Here is a 24,492-nt window from a genome sequence, read left to right as displayed (position 1 = left end):
ATATCCCGCAGCAAAGAATCGATTCGTAGGTTACAGCTGTACCGAGCTCGGCGCATTACCATTACACTATCGATTCGGTGCAGTCGGCGCCATTTTTCTCCTCGGCTTTGGATGTGACATGTTATATCCGGTTGCGGTAGACAATAATGAAGTCAAGGCGACTTAAGTATAGCTTCAGATAGCTTTATTTATTTATTTATTTATTTATTTGAGTACCTCCAAAAAGAAGCTATATGCGTAAGTTTAACGTTAGCTTTGGAAGGTTTCTTGTTTCAGAGGACAGATGCACTACTACTACTACTACTACTACTACTGCTGCTGCTGCTGCTGCTGCTGCTCCTCCTACAACAACAACAACAACTAATAATAATAATAATAATAATAATAATAATAATAATAATAATAATAATAATAATAATAATCCTGTCAGCTGAAATTTTGCTTGGATGCGTGTCAGCTTCCCTGGGGATACGGTCTTTAAATGAACCTAACGCTCATTTTCTCATCTAGTCTCATTAATCTCACCCGATCCAATTTTTCATTTCACTTAATCTCCTTTTTTTTCGCAACTGTGTAGCGCATGTATAAATCACGTCCCTGCCGGAGTCCACCGCGCACGCACGCCTAGGCCGGGTTAAAGCGTTCATTAAGAAACTCATTGTTTTCGCAAACGAGCAGCGGCCTCGACTCTGACCGCTCGCGTGCTCGCACGCACGAGGATCCGGTGTTGTGCGGTTGCTAATTTACCTGTTAGCGGGCGAATTCGACTCGCGTCGACAGGAGGAGGGGTGGGGGTTGGGGGGGGGGGGCGCCTTCGAAGCCGCTCCCTCCAATCCTGCAGGTTCTTTGTCCCCTGTCGTCCTGTCGCCTCCCTGATTAGATTTCGACGCCCTCTTCTTTCCGGCAGGCCCGCTCGCCGTACACTACGGATCCTATTTCAGCGTCGTTATCACTGTTACAGAAAAAAATAATAAAGTTCTGTCTGTGTTAGATATCGTTTCTCTCTCCGTCTCTCTTTCTATCGTATGTTAGAGAGGAAGAGAAGCGTGGCGTGCGCCCGAAAACAGTTGCTTCGTTTCCTGGGTCTAACAAGGCTCGTTAGCCCGACGCACGCGAAGTCGCTTTTAAACGAGTTCGGTTCAACTCACGACGCGCACGCGGTAGCCCTAAGCGAAACTACAGCGATAAAGCACACTGTTTAAATTCGCCGAGGCGGAAGGTTCGGAGTGTTTAGTGGCTCTGCCAAATTTGCGATAAGTGTCTGACCGTTCCAGCCTCCCCGATTGTGCGTTAACGTCTGTTGTAAACAGCTTTTGGATAGGGTGATTTGGGATTGACTGTATCGCGGAAGTTTCGATAGGTGACGACCGCGCAAGGGTGCAGGTAGCGGTTACTTTTGCACACCTGTGGCTACGTCATTCGCGTACGAAACATGAGGTGGTAGATTTAGTTTTTGATCAAGTTGGCCGAGTTCTTACATGGTAAGATATCGAAAATATGCGGATCAAGAGTTAGAAAATAAATATTGGCAAACGAATAAATGTGGTCTGCCTAATCAGCTCTGCACAAATACTAAAGACGGTTTATGGAAGGAGTAAAAGAAATGTTCATCTATCCGCAAGTGTAACATAAAGCTACAAAGGAAACCCACACGGATATCTCAGAACGAAAGCTTCTCGGTTTAAGAAAAAAATTGTCATGGTATTGCGATCGAACCTGGAACCAGCGCCTTTCCGGGTCACTCGGTCTATCAGCTTAGCCAAGCAGGCAGCTAGCAATGTCCCTGCGCTTCAAGATGTCGATGAATTCTGTCTCGCCCTGCGATTTGCTATCTTCCCGGAACGGAAACAACCAAATTGTATTCCGGAGGCCGTAGCGGCAGCATTCCCGCATAAAGGTCCCACACAACATGTCCCGCATAATATGATCGGCAAGGACTTATTGCTCGACTCGGACTGCGACTTGCTACATCTTAAACTGCTATACTCGAATTCGCACATCACGAGTAATTCTTGCTCAAAGACGCATTCGGTGTTCTTTTTGATATTGGGGATGATTGTACGGGTGCTCATAGTGCTACTATTAATTTCACTTCGCGCAAAGCACGCTGTCAGCCGGTCGTACTTATTTCGTGCAGCTTTTCGCGCGTATAAACAAAGAAGTGAGAGAGAGAGGAGAAAAGAAAATAAGGGAAAGACGCAAACTACCGCGGCGTTCAACGTGACCATCACGCTAGGAGACCAATAACTGCGGCGGCGGGCTTAGCGCCGCCTCGCATCGGTTTAGCTCCGCGTCGTCGACTGGAAGCGCACATTGATCAGCTGCCGCCGCCGACCCGCCCGCACTCGCTGCGGCGCTTATCTCAGAACGGCCTACGAACGTTACGAGACACGTGGCGTGCAATACAATTCATTTTCCTCTCTCTCCTCTATCTCTTATTCCCAGCAAACGAGGCGCATAAATCAAGGCCACTTTATAAATTTTCCTTCGCCTTCGTTCTACAGCCTCACGTGTCCGCGTGTGTCCCCTCCCACCTCTCTGCCCTTCTCCTAACCGACACGCACAGTTCTTTGTACGTTCCTTATCACAGGCGGCTGACGCCTTACGTTGGGAGTGCGGGCGAGTGGCGGTTTTCTTGCGCTTTATTCGCCGAAAGCGTGAGTGACGCAGTAGTGAAAGGGAAGAAAGAAAACTGGAGAGGGAAACAAGCAAAAAGGGACGGAGCGTTCGTACGCGAGCGAGGAGAGGGGTAGAGTGGGAGAGAGAAATTATGAGTGAGAAGGAGCGTGCGTGTGTATGTGTGTGTAAGTGAGAGAGAGAGACGGTCAGAGCGATGATTCTGGCCCACCGCACCGGCAGCGCCAAGAAGATGTGTCCCCCGAGGGCGTCCAGAAGGCTCTGTGGAGCGCGGCTGCGCGTTTCGGCGAAACCGCAGGCCACGCGCGAGAGAAGGCCCGCTCGCCCGGCGCGCAACGTCTTTACTGCCGCGCTGACAATTTAAACGGCCCGGCAACCGAGCGTGGTGTGCCCATAAGGCAGATAAGGCGCGTGGGCCCGCTTGACGAATGGTGTCGCACGGAGAACGTTGGCGAGCGCTCGCCATCGGCAGCGTGCGCCGGGGCTGCGTTCTAAACGCCCACGGTTGGCCGGGACTCTGGCTGCCGGGAGCTTTCCCTCCGGGTGATTCGTCCAGTTTTCCGGATTCTTTTAACTCAGACTCTTCCTTCTTTCTTTCTTTTTTGGTTAGGAAACGCGGCTGTTCTTTGGTCTTCGTATTTTTCTCCGAATATATTTACTCTATTTCAGCATTATAATTTTTGTCGCGCGAAAGTGTCTTCACTGCTTATTTTTCACTTCCCGTCTCTTGAACTTTCGGGCTGTCGTTCTCGGAATACAGCGATTTTGGATTTGGGTACTCCGCCGGACATTAATGCGCCAGCAACTACGCTGCGCCAAGTTGAGCGAACGCAAATCGGTGGGTGCTACGCTTCTAGAAAAAGAGAAAAAAGAAGAAAGAAAGACGCTATATGCAAGAAAGAAAGCGCGATTGAAGAAAAATTGCTTATGGGCCGTTATAAGTGTCTTAAAGAAAGTCTCCAATACTTAGCTTGACGGATCATGTGACAATAAATTCTGATGCCGAGATTATGGCAGCATTGCTGTGAACTCCGCGTTAAGGTTGCCTTCACAAAGACCCATTCCTATCACCCCACATTTCTTTTGTTTATTAGCTGTATTAGCTGATTTTTTTTTTCAGCGAGCAGCTATGATGGAGTGACGATTTTAGCTGAAAACAACTCCCTGTACATTAAGCTTATATAACCTCTCTCAAACATTTGTACATAAAAGATGGAGTCGTAAAACTTTCTCCAGGGAGATCCTCTCTATTTGGTAAGAGGGCCTAGCTTACGCAGTTCATGCGTGACAACGACGTTGCGATGTTGGTTTTACGCTACATAATTCGTAATATGCTCGTTGTTTTGCTACATTCCAGGAGGACGACTCTGGGCACCTTCGGCGCCACCTGGTTATCTTGGTAAGTAGAAGTTCACGTGTTATTATTATCGGTAGGGCTTCTGTTGTTGACAATATATATATATATATATATATATATCCTTAGATAACAGGCAGTTTTAAAATACCGTTTGCAACCAAATGATAACGGACGACGTACGTGAAGTCGTAGCGTTGTCCTTACTTCGCATGCTCCGAACTTTATTGACTTTCTTTGGTTTACGTGCTATAACAACGTATGTTATTTGGGAGTTTAAAGTTCGTAATGTTTGCGGACTCTAAGAAGTAGCGCTGTCGAACGTGGCGACACCCATGGCTCCCGCTTCACCGTGAATTCTCGTCATGGCAGCCCTTTCACTATCGTTGATCACCAGTAACTATTGAAATGAGCTTTCGCTTCTTCTAAACTGACGTGAAACGCTAGTTATGAGCGCATGGCGGGTCCAATTTCTGCGATCGTTCAGAAATTCCGGCGTCCGTAGGCCTAACGAGACGCGTCCACGTAGCAACAACAGGATGATTGGTAATGGATTATATTAACTTGGATACGTTTGTCCCGGCGCACCAGACGGCGTCCTGTCTTTTGACGTCATCTTACGTTTGCATTCTGGTACGTTAAAATAGATGTCTTGAAGGGACTAATGCCATAACGTCCCGCAAACGTACTTGCGTTTAACGTAAGTAAGGCGACGAACGATATTCTAAAACTGACTAATGACGAAAATAATATTATATTCCTGTATTTCTCCTGGACGGGTGTTTTTGTTGCGTTACATTACATGTTTACAGAAAAGCACCCTTTCCGTGCTTTCTCGCGGCGCGTTTTGGGGAAACGTACACGGTTGTATTCCTGTCTTGAATTATGGGGGCAAGATAAGTAAATAATTAAACCAGGAGTGTCACACATCCGAACATATCGCTAGAACGTAACCACAGACTTCCACAAAATTTCTCTCAAACTCACTACGCCAGATGACTGGAGTTAAAGCGAACACATTCTCACGACTATATTAAGCATGATGCCAGTGAGCACGATAACTATGACGATAAGCAGGGCTCAGGCCATGCTGTCCTGTACGTAGAACTCATTTAAGGCATGCTCAGTCTGCGTGTTGGGTATGCTAATTTTTTCTTAGTGTCTATTATTTTTAGCGGTACCTTCGAGGGGCCACTTAACAGAGTTCGGCGCCGCTGCAATGTTAAGAAAGACGTTATTCAAACGGTATCTCTAAACTATGGGGTTTTTTTTATTACAGCTACAATCAGACTTCGCTATACATAGCAGAGGTTCGTACTAAACCTTAGTTGCAGCGTTACGCGAGCGTTGTGAACCGCAGGAGCAATGTGAAGAGATGAAACGCGCTACATTACTGGTACGTTAATTTCTTTCTTTATCTCTACTTTGTTATCACTTTACCTCCCCCTTCCCTCTTTCCCCAGTGTAGGGTAGCAAAACGAATCTTCCCCTCTGGTTAACCTCCCTGACCTTTCCCTTTCCTCTGTCTCTGTCTCTGATATCACCTCATGTTATTATCCTCTGAGCATTGGACAATGTATTGTTTGTGGAGAAACGGGTGACAGAATCGCCGTCAACATTTCCGATTCCTAGTCGATAACCACCGTTGGAGATTTAAAAAGGACAACTGCCTTAAATCGAACATTGCGATACATTCTGATGGCAACAGAGGCGATTTTCTTTATTTATTTCTTCTCTTTTTTTTTTTTTTTTGCATGCCAGAGCAAGGGAGGCCGCTTGGCTGGTCTCCTCACAGCTTTCACAGACGCCAGGCTGAAGCGCGTCAACCAGGCTAGGCCTTCATCTTCGGAGGCGATGTCTGTGAGCGCCCAGGGCTCCTTCAGAGCACGGTCGACCGCGTCCGAGGCGCGTTTACGGCGACTGGGCGAGAGAGCGACGGCGCTCCGTCCAGCCGTCGCCACCGCGGTTTTCTCGGCAACGCCGCAGTCTCCGACGGCCTGGCATGCCTTTCTCCACGAACGCCGCGCTATGGCAGCGGAAAAGAGGGCTGAAGGCGAGAGCAGGCGTTGGATAACGGTGTTGCGAGGGTGAATGAGAGAGCAGAGGAGTCTCGCCACGTTCGCATCTGGCGAACTTCCCACGCTGTGTGTCTCGCGCCCTCCCCGGCCAGGGCAGGCAGTCGTGAAGAAACCCCGCGCCCAGTCGTTCGTCGCCGTCTTTTACAGCGCGAGATCGAATGCGTAAACAAAGGTATCTCCCCTCTTCTTGATTCTTCTACGCTCTACGACCCGTCTCGTAGGCGGTGGCTGTTATCGTCCAAGTAACGCCCCGAACAAGAGAGCGTCCCCTGGAAACATTTGTTTCCTAAGGCCTCCCCTCACTCCATCCCTCCTCCATCCTCTCTTTTGACCACTTCCCTCCGATCCTCCCCATCTACACGACCGTATAGGCGTATCCAAACATACGGCTCTCTGGTGCCGTCTGCTTTCCTGGTACTCTTTCTTGTGCGGTTTTTTTTTTCGCACCCCTTGTGTGCCCTTCTTCTCCCCTCGCTTCTCTCTTTACCGCGGAACCTTAATTATAGCTTCGGCAGAGTCTCGTTCCGAAGAAGAGAAAGCGTGTTCCTTGCGTGTTCGCTAATTAGCAGTAAAATGGACCCTGGCGGATTAGTTTCGAGGTTGTAAAAACGTTGTACAGATAATGCGAAGAACTCTTTTTAACTGAAAGAGTAGCATACAATTACAGCGAGGTTTAAGACACCGCTTGTAGCTCTTAAAACCTGAATAGGAAGCCCTTTCTCTTTCTTCGGCCGCATAACTAATGCGTCGAATATGTATAACAGCACAAATTGAGCAAGGCATTACTTCCTTATAGCGGCTACAACAACTCAGCATTACTCGCTTAATTTGGGGTCTATGACTTCCTGTTTCGCCTCCGTTAGTGTGCACATCTCCTTGTGGCAATATACGGAATGATTTTTCGTTGTTGTGATGATAAAACCTGGCGTTTTACGAGTCGTTTCTCCATATATGGCAAACTAGTTTACTGCAGTGGCGGTGTACTTACTGACAAACGCCTAAGTCATGTCACAGTATTATACGCACTCTGTACGTAGGCTCTACGTGTCATCAAGATACCATCTAGTTCCTTATTGCATATCCCTTTAAACGGTGCACGCAAACACTGTACAAGCCGTGATGTGCATGACACGCGGCAATGTCTTATGACGTAACATATGCGCATCTTTCGTGTTCCTACGATCGCCTGGCTGATAATCTGTATGTCTTTATGACGCGTACCCCGCTTTTCTCAGTGTTCCATTTCTTCCTGTAACTTATGTTTAATTTCTGCCTGCCCAGCTGTAGTAATAAACGCCTCTAATCTATAGAACGTGGCATGGTTTCTACTTAATGCGTAATACAAATACAATATGCGCCGACCACGCGTCACCGGTCGTGTATAGATTTAACCTTTCGCAAGAACGTGTCTAGCATAGCAGTACAACCGATCGCAGTGTACCGCAATGATAACAAAGCTATGGTCACTGTGGTAACGAATGAGACAAAATAAAGACGATCACGACCACGAAGTTACGGGTATATGTCTCCATTCCGTCAATATAGTTGCCAATATAGTCATCCCAACACAGCTGCGCTGGTTCTCCTTCTTCACAGAATGGAAGGCTCTAATTTTTTTTTATTGGAATGATAGAGAGAGAAAGAGAGAGCAACGAAGAAAAGGCATGGTGGTCAACCTGATGGGTATGGTTTGTTAAGTAGTTGGGTGAAAGTGCAAAGGGGGACGGTTAAAGATCTTGATCTTGATCAGGTCGAGGCACAACGCAGCTACGAAATCGATAACGCACTGAAGTGTGTAGTTCGCGTGAGCAATTGTTTGGAAGAAGTGCACTGTGTTTTGTGGCTGCAGTCGTAGAGGCCACTTTTCGATTTATGCACGAAATGGACAGTTGACTTGTCGAGTATTCCCGTGCTCAGGGGACGACAGCACTGCGCTCACTGTACTAGTAGAGTACTGGTTGTGTAGTTATTCAAAAGCGCACGCGTAACAGCCATTAATGACCGTTGTACATCAATTTTCATCTCATCAGCAGCTGTACTGCGCGTCAGAATAGGGGCAGCTCATTGATATTCCTTGGCAACTTGTGCAGTCCATTTCTTCGAAGAATCAGGTCGTTGATAAATCAATCGGCATCGTCGTTGCCTAGGTCGTCCATTTAATTATTTTATTTATTTAATTTTAACTGCCAACAGTCGGCAAAACCAGTCCACGTCTGGGTACCATCCCGCAACCTTGAAGGTCAGGTAAGCGTACAACATTTTAACGAGAAAGCATTGTATGTCCCATCACGCGAAAATCCGGCGTCGTAATCGGTGGCGTGACCGTATCATGACACCAAAAAATCACACACACACAAACACATACACACACACACACATATACACACATACACACATATACACATATACACATACATATACACACATACACATACATATACACACATACACATACATACATACACACATATACATACATACACACACATACACATACATACACATACACACACATACACACACACACATACTGGAGTCGGACAAATTTTTCACGGAGTAATCAGAGTAAATTTTAATACCTTTGAAAATAAAATTTCGGTCTGGGTGGGAACCGAACCCGGGCCTACAGGGTGCGAACGAGCACGCTTCCTTGATGCCACGGCGGCTCCACGGTTCTAGTTGACTAAATGTGTTCTTAGTGCGTCCGCCATTGCGCACGTCATGTCGCAGCCATGTGGCTGACTAAACGCGTGGCCTATTGCGTGCGTCGTTGGCCGCGTGACTGCGCAGCCGATGGGTAGGAGGTGGCGCCACGTCATGAGGGTATAAAATGAGTGTATGAAAAAAAAACAGTAATGTCCGATGAATGCCACTGAGCGGTTCTTCGAGTTATGAACTCATCGTGGGCAAGCGAGCGCGTTGAAACACTTTGCGCGTTTTCATTTGGCCTTACCGAGACGCTGTTAAAACGGAGGCGAGAGCTTTGCGCGGACAAGGAATGCGCGGAAAAACACATTTCACCAAAGCGACCATAATGGTTTTGCATCCCGACATGTAAACAGTCTTAGGTGTCACCGCTGAATTTTTTTTTTTCGAGCGCATTTCATAGGCGCCCATTCCTGGGTTGACTGTCGGCGTCCCTCGGCGTAACCGCGTGAAAGCGCTCGTGCGTTCGTCGTCGTCTTCTTCCACAGCTGGCCCCGATGCAGCTCATCATACCGACGTTCCCATACTGCACCCTCCCTCCCTCACCCTTTCTGCGAAGGCGCTGACGGCACTGGCCCCCCTGCCAGTCGGTGTGGGGATTTCGGTCTGAAATTATTTGCCTCGATATATCGCGAAATGATAACACGTGTACAACTGCGCTCAAATTTCTCACTAGGGAGTGTCGTAATCGTCGGACACTTTTTAAAGTGCTCTGCACGTCACGTGGTAAACTGTTCTAATTAAGGGTGTGAAATGTTTAAGCACATGGAGAAAGGACGCATTACGAAGCACTTCATTCTTGACCATGAGAACTGGTGTTGGAGTTTCTCCAAGTCTCGCGTAAGATTTGCAAAGATAGTGAGAAATCAAATATAGGAGGGCAAGGGAGCTTTACCGGACGAGCGTCCGGTTTGCTTCAGAGTAAGAAAAAGGAGGATGGAGAGAGGAAAAGAGCATAGAATGAACAACACTTGCAACTTTGCTGAGTTTACTTGCGGGCTCATTTACATCGGTATATCGCTGCCGTCTTTCGCATCAATGTTCATGCCGTCAGCGCATTCACTTCAGCTTGCGCTTGACAGCCATGTTTCTCAAAAGTTTAACTCTTGATATACTGATACAACGTGAAACGTCAAAAAGTGACAGGCACGAGTGAAAATACAGTTACTAGCCTATCGTTAGCCACTGCCAGGTTGTGTAACTCGCGTACTAACACACTCGCTAGAACACATATGACGCGCGAATGTCTGGTCACTCTTTCACTATTCACTATTCACAAGTCTCACTATTCAGGTCGAGCCATGAATACAGTAGGCTAAAATCACGTGTTTAGGCTTCTCCGCACGCCGCGCCGTGTGACCTCCCATCCGCCCCGCCGCGCACGGTGTGACACGCTGCATTCCTGTGAAGCCCAACGCCGCGCTGCCGCGTTACAAGCCCCGCCGAGCATGACAGTGCAGAATCAACCTCGAATCCCGTACCTGTACCTCGCGGTATACCCTGAAAAGAAAGAATGAAAATGGACGAAAATAAAAACCGCATGCGTCCGCGGAGCCCTCGTTTCGCGCTTGGCCTCTTCGAGAGCCCGGTACAGCCGGAGTCGAAAGGGACAGACATCGGGTCGGCGAGGCGGAACCACTCGGAGCCCCCGGGGTTTCCTGTGGCGCTCTTCTTCTAGCAGGGGGGACAGGCAGGTAATTACGCTCAGGCCCACTGCATTCAATTCCCCCCGCGCAAATTAAATTGCCGCTAAAGACTCGGCCAAGAGGGCTCCTGGCGTAGAAGTGAATGGCGCAGGGAAAAGGCTGAAAGGGGTCACACGCACCCACGGCGCTGCTGTCGCGGACAGCGTACTTGGCGAGGCCCTTGCGATTCCTTGTGCGAGGCGACTCGCGGCTTTTGACCGTCCTCCCCTTCGAGGAGCCGCTCGCGGGCCTCTTCACCTGTCTCCGTTTTTTTTTGTGTGTGTGTACCTACATCTTCTGTGCCAGTGAGGCTGAAAAAAGAAGGACCGTGAACCAGAACGGCGTTTTTGCTCTTGTTCGTTGCATGTGTAACTTACTTACCGCGCATATAAAGGCTGTTACAGAAAGAAAAGAAATGAAAAAGTACATGGCTGTCGTCACCTGAGAAATGCCGCGGTATCCTTTGATGTGCAACACATTTATGTAAAGGCACGTCTCGTCCACTCCTGTAATTTGTTTTATTCTTGTTTCACTGAGTTGGCGGAAGTAATGTTACCGGTATTCCGTCGCGTCTCGGTTGAATCTAAGAACCAGTTATACCAAGATTTTATCTACATGGAAAAGTCGGTGGTCAAACTTTCATTTTTGTGTAAGTAAATAAATAAATAAATAAATCAGGTGCCGAAGTTAGGCTGTAGCAAATTTTTCTCGCTTAGGATTGCCTTTGCGAGCGCTATACCGGCGCTGCAAGTCTTCCATATAGTAATGTTAGCTATCGTTCAGATGTTCCAAAAATAAGTCGCGCCTGCATTACTGGAACTCACCAACGTAACTGGTAAGAGATGCAGTATCAGTACATTGTTGAAAATTCATTACATTGCTCTCACTATGCTATGACGTCAATCTCTCTTTCTAGATTCTGCCCGCATTTTCCGCGCCATTTGTTAGCGAACTGTTTCCTTACAGCTGGTCTCTGATTCGCTGACACATGCTGAAACCTGGGGTCTGTTTGGTAAATATAGGGCTTGTCCAAATTTTTTTTTTCCGTTTGAAATTTTTTTTCGCAGCAACATCCGTGAAATGCGAGAACACTGGACACGCGCTCGCGTGTCATCGTCTCGTTTCTCCATCCGCTCCCGGCCGCTACGTACGGCGGTACGCACTCCTAGGGGCAGCGCACGCAGAACTGCCGCAAACACCACCCGTACACCACCCGTGCAGCACCGGTGCGCGGTGGTGCAGCGGGAACCCGGGGTCTCCCGCGTGTGTGCCTTAAAAAAAACGCCATCGCCGGAATTCCCTCAGCGCTCGTGCCGGCATGGTCGGGCTCGCTCGAGCGCTTCCGAATCCGATTTGTCTGCCGGGGGGAAAAACGGGTCCCGTGACCGAGGCGCGCGCTGCAGGACGAGAAGGGTGGTGCCAGGCGGGGAAGCCGCCACGCGAGCGGGCTTCACGCGCGTGGCCGACGCGGAGTTCCCTCGCGCGCACGCGCTGCTTTTCTCAATTACGTCTCCGCCGACCGGTCGTGCTGCCTTTCGGCAGCGCCCCGGACTGAGGGAAGCAGCCGGTCCGCCGCCGCCGCCGAAACAGCACCGACCGCGGCTCGGGGTCCCGTTGTGTGCCGGCCGGGACCGAAGCTCGCGCGAACACGACGCTTGATTTGTCCGCGCTGTTGTTTTACGAGCGCCGGCGATGGCCGACTGAACGTGCGGATAAAGGTTTCTTTTTTTCTCTCTCTTTCGATTCGTGGACGTACCTTCCTGGCCGTCGCCGTTTGTGCTGCACATACGTTCTCTTTTGTTTCTTTTTCTGAGCTCGTACTCGTACTGCCCTTAAGTGATTTCCTCTCATTTCTTTCTTTCTTTCTTTCTTTCTTTCTTTCTTTCTTTCTTTCTTTCTTTCTTTCTTTCTTTCTTTCTTTCTTTCTTGCTGCAGTAATTTTTCGATGACGTCTGTGCGAGTTGGTCTGTACCATCTAGGGAATTGTATTTTGTTGAAAGTGCAAGGGCAGGGGTGCAGAGGCTTCTAATGTGTTCAAAACAGCAAGATGGCTTCGTTGGCCTTTCAATTATAGCTTTACTTGTATCCTACCTGTGTGTCGGCACTCATGAATTAGAGATGCTTGAAACATAATTCTAGAAGAGTATAAAGGAGGTCGGAATTAAATGGAACGCAATTTATTTGAACATTTTTTAGTAGCATTTCTTTTTTACTTCCTTTTTTGAGAATACGACCTGCTAGAGGTTAGTAGACTGAAATGCCCGAAGATTTAAAAAAGCAACTGACAAAATGAACGCAAACTTAGCGTAGCACATTTCTGATCAGCTCTTTGAAACAAGGACATCGCCTTTTCTTTCTTTTTCTTTTTTATCGAAATACGATTTCTCGACAAACATCTATGAGAACTGGAATAGACGCCGCAAACAAAAAACAAAAAAATAGAAAAATCGCGATTTCATCTGAATTCACATGAGCAATCGCAATTTATCGAATTAGGATTTCTGCGGCGAGTGGCAGGACGTGACGATCCGACACGACTTGGCGTAAAAACACATAGCTCGCAATTTCAGACAAGACAGACGTTCAGAGGAGGATAGAGGCTTGAAGTGGGGGGGAGGGGGGTTGACAGTGATTGGACAAGAGGTGTTTCGAACTGGAGCCGACGTTGATATGAGCGAACTTGTCTTTATCTGGGCTGACGATGGCGGCGCCCTTTCTCGATACGTTGGCTACAACGACTTACCTCCTTCGACCAATGTTGAAAGCACACAACACAACGAATAAGCGTTACAGCGGAGATAACACTGACTATAAGGTCAAGTGGGCGCGTCATTTCATTTTATGGCAATTATTATTATTATTATTATTATTATTATTATTATTATTATTATTATTATTTAATTTCCTGCCACCCTCCTCCCCACTTAGTCGAAGTAGCCATCCTGACCAAGCAAATGCTTCCTTCATTCAGTCATTCGTTTATGCAAGCGCGCAGAAAACACGCCGTGCTTTGTAGGTCTCGACATTTCAAACAACTGTTTTCTGTTCGACAAGAAACAAGTTGCAACAAGAAACAGTTGGCATTTTGAAACCGTCCTCGACAAACAAAGGACAAAAAGGTTTAAAGTAATGCTTCTTGATAAAAAAAATAAGAAACAGGAACGATAAAGCCAGAAGAGGCCGGGCTGTTGTAAAAATCCGCCAAGGCAGCTACCGACACGGATCGAAAGCCATTTGAAAGTTATCAGTTTCTTGCACAAAGAAAGGACAAATGTTTCCGATACTACACATAACAAGTTATACGCCCTAAGAGCAGTGCCCGAAAATGAAGAAATAAAATAAATAAGCAATTAAGAAAGACGGGAAGCTCATGGCGGACAAAATATAACGAAACAATCTGTAGAACAAAGTATTCAGTGGCGCAAGAAAAAGCATGTTAATGCGGATTGGGCCGAGAAGACCGAGAAGGGGGTCCATCGAGCGCGGTTACGCAGCCTGAGAAGGAGACACGGCGTAAAAATAATACGGGACGGCAAAATAACGAGGAGGAGGATGAGGAAAGACAGTAGGCAGAGCGGAAAGCAGGGTGTCTCGCGATGTCGGTAACAACAAAGCAGCAAGCGTACTGCCGCCGATTTCCGCTCCTTGGGGGACCGTTCTCGGCAGAGAAAAGAGGGACGGCCAGCCCGCTTTTATATAGCTGGTGAATTTCCACCGACCGGATCGGACGGTAGGGAGAGAAACTGCTTAATCGACATGTCCTTCGAAGAGGATCACCCAGGAGATATGAAAAAAAAGAAGAAAGAAAGGAAAAGAATACATGCTGAGAGTGACCGGTGGTCAGGAGGCTTATTTCGGGCCTGTCCTGCTTGTTTCGCGCTGACCACTTCAGCCTATCGCTGTACACTTTTTGTATCTTTTCTTCTGGTACTTCTTTCGTTCTGTTATTCTTTCTTTCTTTTTTTCTTTCTTTCTTTCTTTCTTTCTTTCTTTCTTTCTTTCTTTCTTTCTTTCTTTCTTTCGTACATCCAGTTCCGCAAAAAGGAATGGAAGTTGGTGCTTCCGAGGTCATTTGGTAGACCTCGCTCAGAAACGCAATGTGCTAGTATGTATCGGACTGTCCCTGTGAGAAATTTCTAGCGAAGGAGTCCGCGTGCTTACGAGAAAACCTGACGGACGCCTTTTCGTCCCTGTAACCCTTCCCCCAATGCAGGGTAGCAAACCGGATGTGCGTGTGGTTAACCTCCCTGCCTTTCCTCTCATCTATTTTTCTCTCTTTCCTTCTCTCTGATGGACGCCTGTCCACCGAGACGAGCGGAAGAAGAGGCCAGCCGCGGTACGAAATGCCGGGGGGCTCGCTCTGTACCGTGACCCGGGGTGCTAACCCTGAGCGAGCCACGTCCTTTCGAGTAGGGCGCTGCCTAGTTTTGGGAGGTTTATTTCGCAACGCAAGTTGTTTGTACTTCGCAGAAGTTCGAGCGAAACGGCCAGGAAGGTTTTGACCGTGGGCGATGGATGTTCTCTTTCTCCTTTTTTCGTTCATAGCGACACAGGGGCGCCACTTGAGTGATTGCACTTTCAGATTAATGTGTCCTGTTTTCTACCGTGCGAGTAACTTCTTGATTACGTAATGCTGAACGTTGCCCTAGTGTGTCAAGAAGCATGAGGTAATCGACATCTTGTCCTTTTTTTTTCTCTCCCCTTCATTATGTCCTATGTGCGATGTTGTAGGCTGTCCCAACTGGGCAGAGAGAGAGAGAGAGAGAGAGAGATAAATATGAAATTGTAAAGGCGGAGAGTAACGGGTTATTGCGATCTACTTGCCCACTAACCGGCATAAAAAGTGAACCTTGCTTAGAGTTTGCCTGCGCGCTCGCAAAGAAAGAAAACAGAATGTGAGGGAAAGAAAAAGGAATTAAACGAGCTTTGCACTCAATATACTCTTGGTAGAAGCAGAAGGAATGGGAAGCTTATTGTGTGGGAAAGCTAATAGGTGCCTAAACCGTCATTGCCTAAAATCTGTGGGACCTTCAACATTACGATGTATACAAAATAAAATGAGGGAAATATACGGATGACACGTTGTGAAGAGCAAAATGGCGGGTATTTGCTGATGTGGAGCACGTAGTCCCAGGCTGTCACTGACTGTTTCCCAATAACTGCACATAGATGACGTCAGTGCTAAAGCACTGTAGCTCTCAGTAAAGCATGCGTTGCGTTCTGGAAACTATATAGTTGCCTTCATTGGGTGTTTTTGATGGGACACTGAAGAATAATAGCGACAGTACTAGTAATAGTAGGAGTAAAAGTAATAGTTATAGTAGTAGTAATGGTAATGAGAGTAATAGGTAAATAAACTTACGCAAGTAAATTTTCAAAGCGATTTTCATTCTTTCGACAGAAAAGGGTCGACTAATTGACGGGAAAGCGAAGGGAACGTTTTTCTTTCTCGTATTTCGCATCATAACCGATAACGTAAGCCCGGTGGTAGCAGTCACGGCTCTGACGTCCTGGATTACGTCAGAAGTTGTTTTAGGGCGACTTTCGCGCAGGAAAAGCTGTCAAAGGCTTGCCTGTTTTGGTTGCCATAGAATGCGATGCACCTTTCTTTGTAGGGGAAGAATACAGCAAGTCCGAGAAACGCCTTCAGAATTGCTGCTGTTACGTCATGATGACGCTACCGTCACCGCACTGACGTTGCAGATTGCGTCACTGGTTTTCTGTTGGCTTTCACACAGAAAAAAAAAGAAAAGCTGCCAAAGGCTTGCCAGGATTGGTTGCAAGAATGCGATGCATCCGTCGTAGTAAAAAAGGAAAAGAAAATGAATTAAGGAGGTCTGAACATATTCCGTCAGCGTTTGCGACGCGACAGGTTGCTAGGAACTTGGAGATAAAATCACTGCAACCCGCCTATTTTTTTTCACCACGTGCTAAATAAAAAATTTGCGTCTGCAAAATGGTAACTTACTAATACAAATTCTAGTGTTTTTCCATATATGTGTCCCTTTAAGGGTTTAGAGGTCCCTGGAGCCTCTGGATTTCATCTAATACGTCAGATGAATCTCGTGTCGACATCTCCAGTGCTACTTTAAGGCATTACGCATCCCACTCCACTCGCAGTGAGCCGCATGAAAAGGGTGCGCATCAAATAAAGCGTAACACACTGGATTGCGCTTCATGTTACCTGATTGGAAAGTCAAGTGTTTTAGGTTGTACAGGAAGGTGCTTAGTACAGAATATGTAATCTTGGCTGGTAATGAAAAATAATAACAAGCATTCTTTATGAGAGGAGAACATTTGTTGTTTGTTTGTTGGCTTCTTTTGATATGACTAATAAAAATCGGGCCCTCGGTTTCCTTTTCTCCTCGTTCGCTCACACACGCAGACACGCACGAACAGAGAGACAGATATTCCCGCCTCTACCCCCGCGCTATCCGTTTGTCAAAGTGGCAGGCGGCCAGCGTTAGTACCGTTCTGTAGAATACCCACGGCTACCGCGGTTTGTTTACGCGTGCGCGGACGTCCATATACGTGCGCGAAAACGCACAGCGAGAGCGGATGCGGGCGCTTTCCTCCCTACGCACAAACGCGCGCGCGTGCGCCCTACGAGCTGGATAGCGCGGCGCTCGGATCAAGATTTAAAGAAAAAAAAAAGATTGCCAACTGTAAAGGAAGCTCGGCACCGGAAAAATAAAGATTGAAGACGGAAACACAATTGCCAGAACGAAATGACGTGCTTTTTTGTTTGCATGTTTGGACTCCTTCGACTCTCTCTCTCTCTCAGTTTCCTGTTCGTGGGCTGCACGGCTCGTGATTGATTTTAGTCTTTCGCGACCTTCTTCTTTTTTTTTTATTATCTCGGAATCGTTCTACGTTTTGAAACGATAACCAGACTATGTCGGGATGGCGATAAAGAGAAAGAACACCCGGAAACGGGCAGCGAAAGTTCCAAAGACGCGCGGCCGAGTAGGTTTCGAGTTGGAAACCGAACGCAACGCAGCCTCCCCGACCTCCAGGCGATTTGATTGAAATGCCCGTAGGGGCTCCTGGCGCGGTCATCTTTCGAAATGAAAGTACTTAGTTCGTGAGAAAAAAAGAAAGAAAAGAAGGCGATTGAAAGGGACTGTGTGTCGCGAAGGCAAGCAATGCTTTTGGCAGGCCTGTCACTACAGACGAATTTCGCTATTCGGCCGGGTCTCACGGAAGTATTCAACGAGTAACAATTGCTTTTTCACATCCTGCAGTTATAGCTTTAGAAAGCCATAGCGAATGTCTTGCTTGTTTACAGCGTAAGCTGTCACGTGCTCATTCCAATAACCGTTTCAGTTGGCGATGTTGTTCGCCGCCGCCGGTGTCCGTCGCAGCTATCGTCAAGAATGAGAAAAAAAAATCACCCACTGCCCACCGGGATCGAACCCGGGCACTCTGCCTGGAAGTCAGCTACTGTACTACCGCGCCATGCCAGCGCTTGCTAGCTGCCGCGGAAACATGCCCTGTATAGGCGTCCTAGCGCGCGACGAGTCACGCGATGCGAGATGCGCGGCGCGTAGCGTCGATACGTGCACACCATGCATTGTAGTTGCATATTAACGCGACAGCATCAAGGGGCCCGTGTCGCAGAAAATCCGATTTTGGCGTTGGACGTCGTTTCGGTGAAAAATATTTTCGGACCGCCCATACCTAGGCACTCCATGGGACGCAAGTAATGTACTAAACTAATGGAATTTCTCAATCTATAATACGTGAAATATCGTAAACTATGCGTACACACAACCTATACAGACGCAATGGCTCTCGGATTCTAATTTGACTACACGGAAAACAAATATATTACGCTAAAACTCAAAGAAACTCCTTTTCCAGCGTTTCTACTAGACACGAACCAGCCGCGGTGTCCGCCATGTGCGTGCGCCTGCGCGCGGGTGTCTCGGGGGCCACGGAGTGGCGCGCCCGGTTCCTTGCAGTACCTGCAGTCGGCGCTCGCCTCGGTCGCATCGCGGCCCACGCAAGAGGCCGCGTTTCGACTAGAAATCCCGCGTTCGTGCATAGCATTCTTGGTCAGTGTTTCGCGGTAAACATTACGGTTACATATGCTCCAGTTGCCGGGCAGCGTGAGGAGCAGTCAGGGAACTTTGAATGCTATCTCGTTACACTCTTAAAGGCGAAGCTTAAGCGTCCTACAAATTTTTATTGTACCAGGTAATACGCCGTGTAGCAGTTGCTTAGGTAGAGGTACAAGTTGTGAGAAAGAAACAGAAGATTAAGGAAGTGTATGCGAAAATGCTAAACCCTAAAACATGAATAGCGTACCTGATCAAATGAAGCAAGCCGGGTGACTATCTTTCACCTCCCCGTTTCAAAGGGCACGCCAATAAATCATCGCCATCTTTAGCAGTAGCAGCAGCGTCGTATCGTACCACTTGTCACGCGATGTGAGATGCGCACCGCATGGCGTCGACACGTCCAAACATCGCATTGCAGTAGCGTTGTATTGCACCACGTGTCCCGACACGTAGTACTTGCATCGTACCGTGCCACGTGTTGAGAGATGTGACACGCGCACCGCGTAGTCTCGATTCCTGTGTTCACTCTCTTGCGAACACGTTACGGCGCCTCCTCGCAAGGTACGAACCGCTGCTGAAGAAGCGAATCGTATACAGCTAGCTACGCGCGCGCCTGGCAACCAGGCAACGACGGGCTCAGCAGACCGCTGTTCAGAGAGCAGCACAAAGCCGCAGCTCGGCGTCGACGGCGGGCGGCCAGTTCAGTTCGTTCTCGTGAAAGGGACAGCAGATACTTCGCCGCGAAGACCCACTAGTGCGCGCAGCCGGAAATGGAGCTCCTCTAAAGCCCCTCCTCCAGCTTACGCTCCGAGTGTGCCGCGCCAGGCCTGTCATTTTTCTTTTTTCTTTACGTTTCGTGATCCTTTCTTATGTTTGTTTTTTCTTTCATGAGTTGCTGATTCACGCACTACGAGTACACATATTTACAAGCTGTTCCGAATGCAATAAATACATCAGGAGTCGAAGTTGATGCCGCGAAGGGCGTTGGTCGGCCATCCCACCTCGGTGGTACCACTGTCTATCTGGGCTCCTGGCCCCCAATGTCCCGCTCCTCGTCAGGCTACACGTTGCCATACAGGGCTCGCAACAAGTCCTCCGCATTTACGTGTTTATTTAGAAATGTACGTGCCAACAACAGCTTGCGGAGCATCAGTGCTGCAGAAGCTCTTGCTGCTTGCTCTCTCTCTCGTCACAAAAACCGAATCCCCCGTTTTGAGCAATTCGATCCACACAAGAATTCTATTTCCCCGCCTCTCGGTACCGTAGGGCTGGATAAATTTATCAATGACAAACTGATTTACAAGCACAACGCTGTTACCTGAACCCAATGGTCAGAACAAATCAGCAAAAGAAAAAAGTTTTCTTTCTGCAACTTCTTTTGATTCCTTTCCCGCTTTCTCTTTTACCTCTAGCCACTCCTTACATTGTAGACTCACTCCAAAGCAAACAAAAACAATGCAAAATAAACAAACTGCCAAAAAAGAAACAACAACAATAAAGTACGCAAACAAAAGCAAGGCAAAACATTTCCGCTTCATATTTTAGAATCCGCTCGTTACGCGACTCATGCATACTGCAAGCAGGAGAACGTGCCATGTGATTTGTGAAAAAAACAAGAAAAGAAAGAAACGGCCGGCTCGCTACCCTGTGACGAAGCCTGCCTGAGAAACGCCACTCTTATCTGCCCGTTAGCTTCGCAGGGACCGCTACCGGCGTGCGCCTTTCTACGCTTAAGTCCAACTCCCACGACGCCATGGGGCGACAACCGTGAAGACTGGCAGGTGGGGCGTTTGTCGGCGCGCTCGTCTGCGGGGACGTTAAGTGCGGCCGCGCAAGCTGGGCGGTTCGAATCACGTGCACGCGCGGTGTTAAAGCTACCGTTGTCGGTTCGCCGATGCGATCTCTTGCCTCTCGACGACTTATCTCTCTAGCCGATAACGTATAGAAACGTTTCCGCAATGTCTCACGGTGCCGTTTGCACGTAAATAAAAAAAGAGAAACACGAGCAAAGGTCCTCGGAATTAACATTGGGGCTGTAAGGCCGCCCGCCTCAGCGCAGTGCAAACTATGGTTGCTCGTGAATTCCCGCTAATCGTTCCCCTATGGGCTGGAGTTTCCGTCGGCAACGTTGAGCACTTTGCAGCCTTACAAGGAGACGTCGGAATACAAAAGCAGTGTACAGCTTTGGGACTCGTTGTCCGAGGAAAGAAGAAAAATTAGGGCGCTCTTGTAACTAACAATAAAAGTTGCGTCTCCGCAGTGCCCATGCGTCGCATTTCTATCTCGACTCACCTGCGTTCTTTGTTTGACCACCCGCTGCTCAGGCTAGGACGCTTTCCGCTTCGTTCGCTATAAAAAAAATTCGTTCGCTATAGTTAGCGGAAAGTCAAAGCTCGACGACGACACCACTCTGCTCTTTGTCGCTGCTGTGCGCCCGCGCAAGCGTATACGTGTGCTAGCGAGCGAGCGTGCTTGCATGCGTGTGTGCGTCACGTCCCCTTAGGCACAACGCACTCCCCCTGCAGGGCAAAAGCAGGCTATTATGCGACGGAGAAACCGCGTGGACCTACGCAGAGCTCAACTGAGTGGTGTGAACGGGTGTCTTGCTTTATCTTCGACTTTTCGAAAGCTCTCTCTCTGTGCGCTTCGCAATTTCTCTTATTATTTACGGGGAGTCTCTCGAGCTGCTTCCGATTATTAAACGCACGTTTGGTGCCTCTCCTTACGTGCCCTCCTGCGCCTTAATGGACGGCGGTGCTGACGCTTCAATAAACGCTAGGCCCAGCGTGGGCGACATTAACGAAACACGCGCCCCTACGGCTTGCTTGGGGTGCGTGCGCCTTGCGTGGTAAAATTGATTTCTTTGTCGAAGCGAGTGATCGCTTATGCAAGGCAGCTTGCAAAAAAAAAAAAATATAAGGCGGGTGTGAGCTCGTTGAACGCAACACGCGTCTCCTCGTCTTGTTTGTTTGTTTATCTTTTTTTTTTACTCGTGTACTTCGCTGCTGCGCCCTTCTGCGGTCTGCTTTGTTTCGGAGTCAATCAGGAAGGAGCGTCGACGACTTCACTCATGAATTTCCTCTCAGCTCCCAGACGACCTGGGTTGCGATGGCGAACCGAGCGAAGACTGCAGCGAGGAGAGGAGCTAACGCAAGTACTTAGGCCTCGATTCAACGCGCGCGCATCTCGGAAGATCCGCTCTTATGTGCGCGCACACGCGCGCACGCAGCAGCGTCACTAACTACACACACACGAACACACGCACATACACACAAACGCGAGCGAGCGCGCATAACCGACCTGCGCGCTCAGACAATGTGCGTCGCAGGTCTCGTGCGGGTTCTTCCGTGTTCGGCGGGGAAGTAGGCACGCGGGGGGGGACGAGGCTGCAGGAAAAGGCGGAATGCAAAAGTATGCTAATTCAATCGCGGCGCGCGCGTTTTCTGCAGGATGGGGAGCGAAAGACAATAAGGCTGGGGGGGGGGCGCAAATAAACGAGCAGCGCCAGGAGCTGCACAGGTTATAACGAGAGCGAGAGTGTGCGCCGGCACTTAAGGAGAAACTGGGCGAAATGTAATATCTGCATGTTGGCCCCCGCTTCCTTACGCACCCACCCACCCACACACACACTACACACGCCAAGCCAACCCTCGTCCGGAAGCTAGGAAGTAGTAATGTATGGGCGCTTCTTCCTCTTCTTTTTTATTTTAATATGTTGCTGAAGGCGGCTGCAGGCTACGGGGTGACGGGTACCACGTGATGTTAGCGCGTGTAAACGTTGTGAGACGAAAAGGAGATAAATTTTGGAGAGCCTAACGATGGCAGCGTGACTTCCTTCTTTCTCCGAGCGCCTGTGCTGCAACTGCAAGCCCGATACCGTGAACGAGTTTCCGATGGGTTTGTTGTGCCGCGCGACGACGCGCAATACAACCCTTCTGAAAAAAAGAAAAGGTACATACTAGGTACCGAAAGCAGCCACACGCGCAGAATGTTTAACAGACTTCGGACTACTTGCATTTTTTTTTTCTTTTTAGTAGTGGTGTTTGAGTGAAATACCGATTTTATTTGTCTACTTCGCGCATTGTTGATGGTTGTTGTATTTCTGGCAAGCTCACTAACGTTTTTCACTGCACATACGCGTAGCTTTCTGCATTGCAATCCTGGCATCATTCGTTTTTTTCTTCTTTATTTTCAAGTGCAAACTGCACGCTCTGAAATATCCGGGTCTTGCATTCACCAAAGTAAGTCTCGACAGTAGGGGCTGTAACGACATGCGGCGACAAATCATTCACGCTAACATGCCATCGAAGCGTGTTAGTTCACGTAGCTGCTCGCGTAAGCATGCCCGCCACGATGGCTGTAGAATTCTGCTGCTACGCAAGAGGCCGCGGGTTCGAATCCTGTCCTCCCTAGCGGCACCATTCACACGCCAGCGCACACAGAAAATCGCTTGTCTACCGTGCCTTACGTTCTGGTTCACATCATTCAAGAGCAAGCGGATATACGCCGTCTTTCATAACTCGTAGGCGGCTTTGGGTCGCTAAACCTTATTAACCAATTAGTCTTTAACTTGGGGGTCAACAGCGTTCGTCCGAATAGTTGGCTTGATAAGCTAACCAATGAAACTAGCGCTGCCACGCTCACGTGGAATCGAAGCGAATGAATTTTCTCTTTGCTCGTTTAAAGCATGGCCTCAAATTCGTAACAAGAGGCTAACAGACGGAGCTTTATCTTTACGACAAACCTCGCAAAGGTTTGTCGTCAAAAATTTTTTTTTTTCGTCAGCGTACGGGATTAATTTTAGAGAGCTTTAGGGAAGAATAACGACCTTTTATGCAGACCCACTTTCTTTCGCGGCATTAAAGATGACGGCTATACGCCATGGAAACAGAACAAAAAGGAGAACTGGGATTCATTTAAAAGATTTTCGTTCTCCACTCGCAGCTTCCATCACGCCACTGACATGCGTTTATGGGCAGCCATTTGCACGACAACTCCTCAAATGCGATAAAAACCTCCTCCTCTCCGTTTCGCCCTGTCCGCGTTTGTGTGGCATAGATGCTTTTCGTTTCGATGCGGCGCCTGGAAGCGCATGTCTCCTCACATAATAAAAACTGCGGAGGCCGTGCTAAAACGCTGGGAAGACTACGAATATATACGTATATATGAAACTAGGCAGCACTCGGTTTCGACGAAGAGATAACTTTTAATTGCAGAAATTTTTTGCGAAAGTAACTGAAATAATTATAAGCAAAACTAAAGCAGTACATGAAACAAATATTCAGAAGAAAAAAGAAGCATGTGTTCAGAAATAAAGTTGAGCTGCTTGCCAGCAGAACATTAACATCAAGAACAATAATTGCAATATTAGTTACGTGCGGCATATTAGTAAATTAGTAGACACAGGGTTACGTCAGTGTTTGTTCGGTACAAGTGGTGGTGTACAGTTCCGCGTCAACTGTGCATGAACCGAGCTGCGTGTTTGGACCAGCCATCCACGTTAGTACGCGGAGGACTCGCTCAACAATGGTTAAAGACTGGGACATGTATTAAATCAGCTGGGTATCGCGCCGGCAGACGATAAACGTTGTGTCTCCGTCTGCCGCATCGTTTGTTTGTTTGTTTTTTTAATGCGTAAGCGTTTCGTACCTACCCAGCGAGAAAAACAAAATTACCGACGATTACGTTACTTCCTAATGCGAAGTTTGAGCGCAGCAAATAAGCTGTTGCACCTTTTCGATACATTGAGGCAAAGAAATCGAGCAACACATGTATGCGCTATCACAGAATTTTTTTTTTTATTTTTCACACGTATTCCTTTAACAAAGACTCCACTAACAGTTCTTGACAGTCATGAAGGAGCTTTGTGGTCGGAGAAATAGACTGATATATGTTCGACTTGGTACACCAATGCTTGATTCTCAAAGACGAGATCTATACAGGTGCTTCGCGAGGTTGTCACAGCCGTG

General features: G+C 48.1%; 1 protein-coding gene across 2 annotated transcripts in view; it reads left to right on the top strand.

The window, feature by feature from the left end:
* The first annotated feature begins 3,992 nt into the window (after positions 1–3,992).
* The window catches only part of LOC142583217 (irregular chiasm C-roughest protein-like), a 188,198-nt gene continuing 167,698 nt past the window's right edge, over positions 3,993–24,492 (top strand). Inside the window, exon 1 of one of the 2 annotated variants that reach the window (XM_075693583.1) lies at positions 3,993–4,036. The gene's annotated coding sequence lies outside the window, so the exon portion shown is untranslated. The remainder of the gene's footprint in view (positions 4,037–24,492) is intronic. The other variant, XM_075693584.1, reaches the window with a different exon arrangement.

The sequence above is a fragment of the Dermacentor variabilis genome, chromosome 5 (genome assembly GCF_050947875.1).
Source record: "Dermacentor variabilis isolate Ectoservices chromosome 5, ASM5094787v1, whole genome shotgun sequence".
NCBI lineage: Eukaryota > Metazoa > Arthropoda > Arachnida > Ixodida > Ixodidae > Dermacentor > Dermacentor variabilis.
Note: the sequence above shows the minus strand (reverse complement) of the source record. Positions and strands in the feature narration are given on the sequence as shown.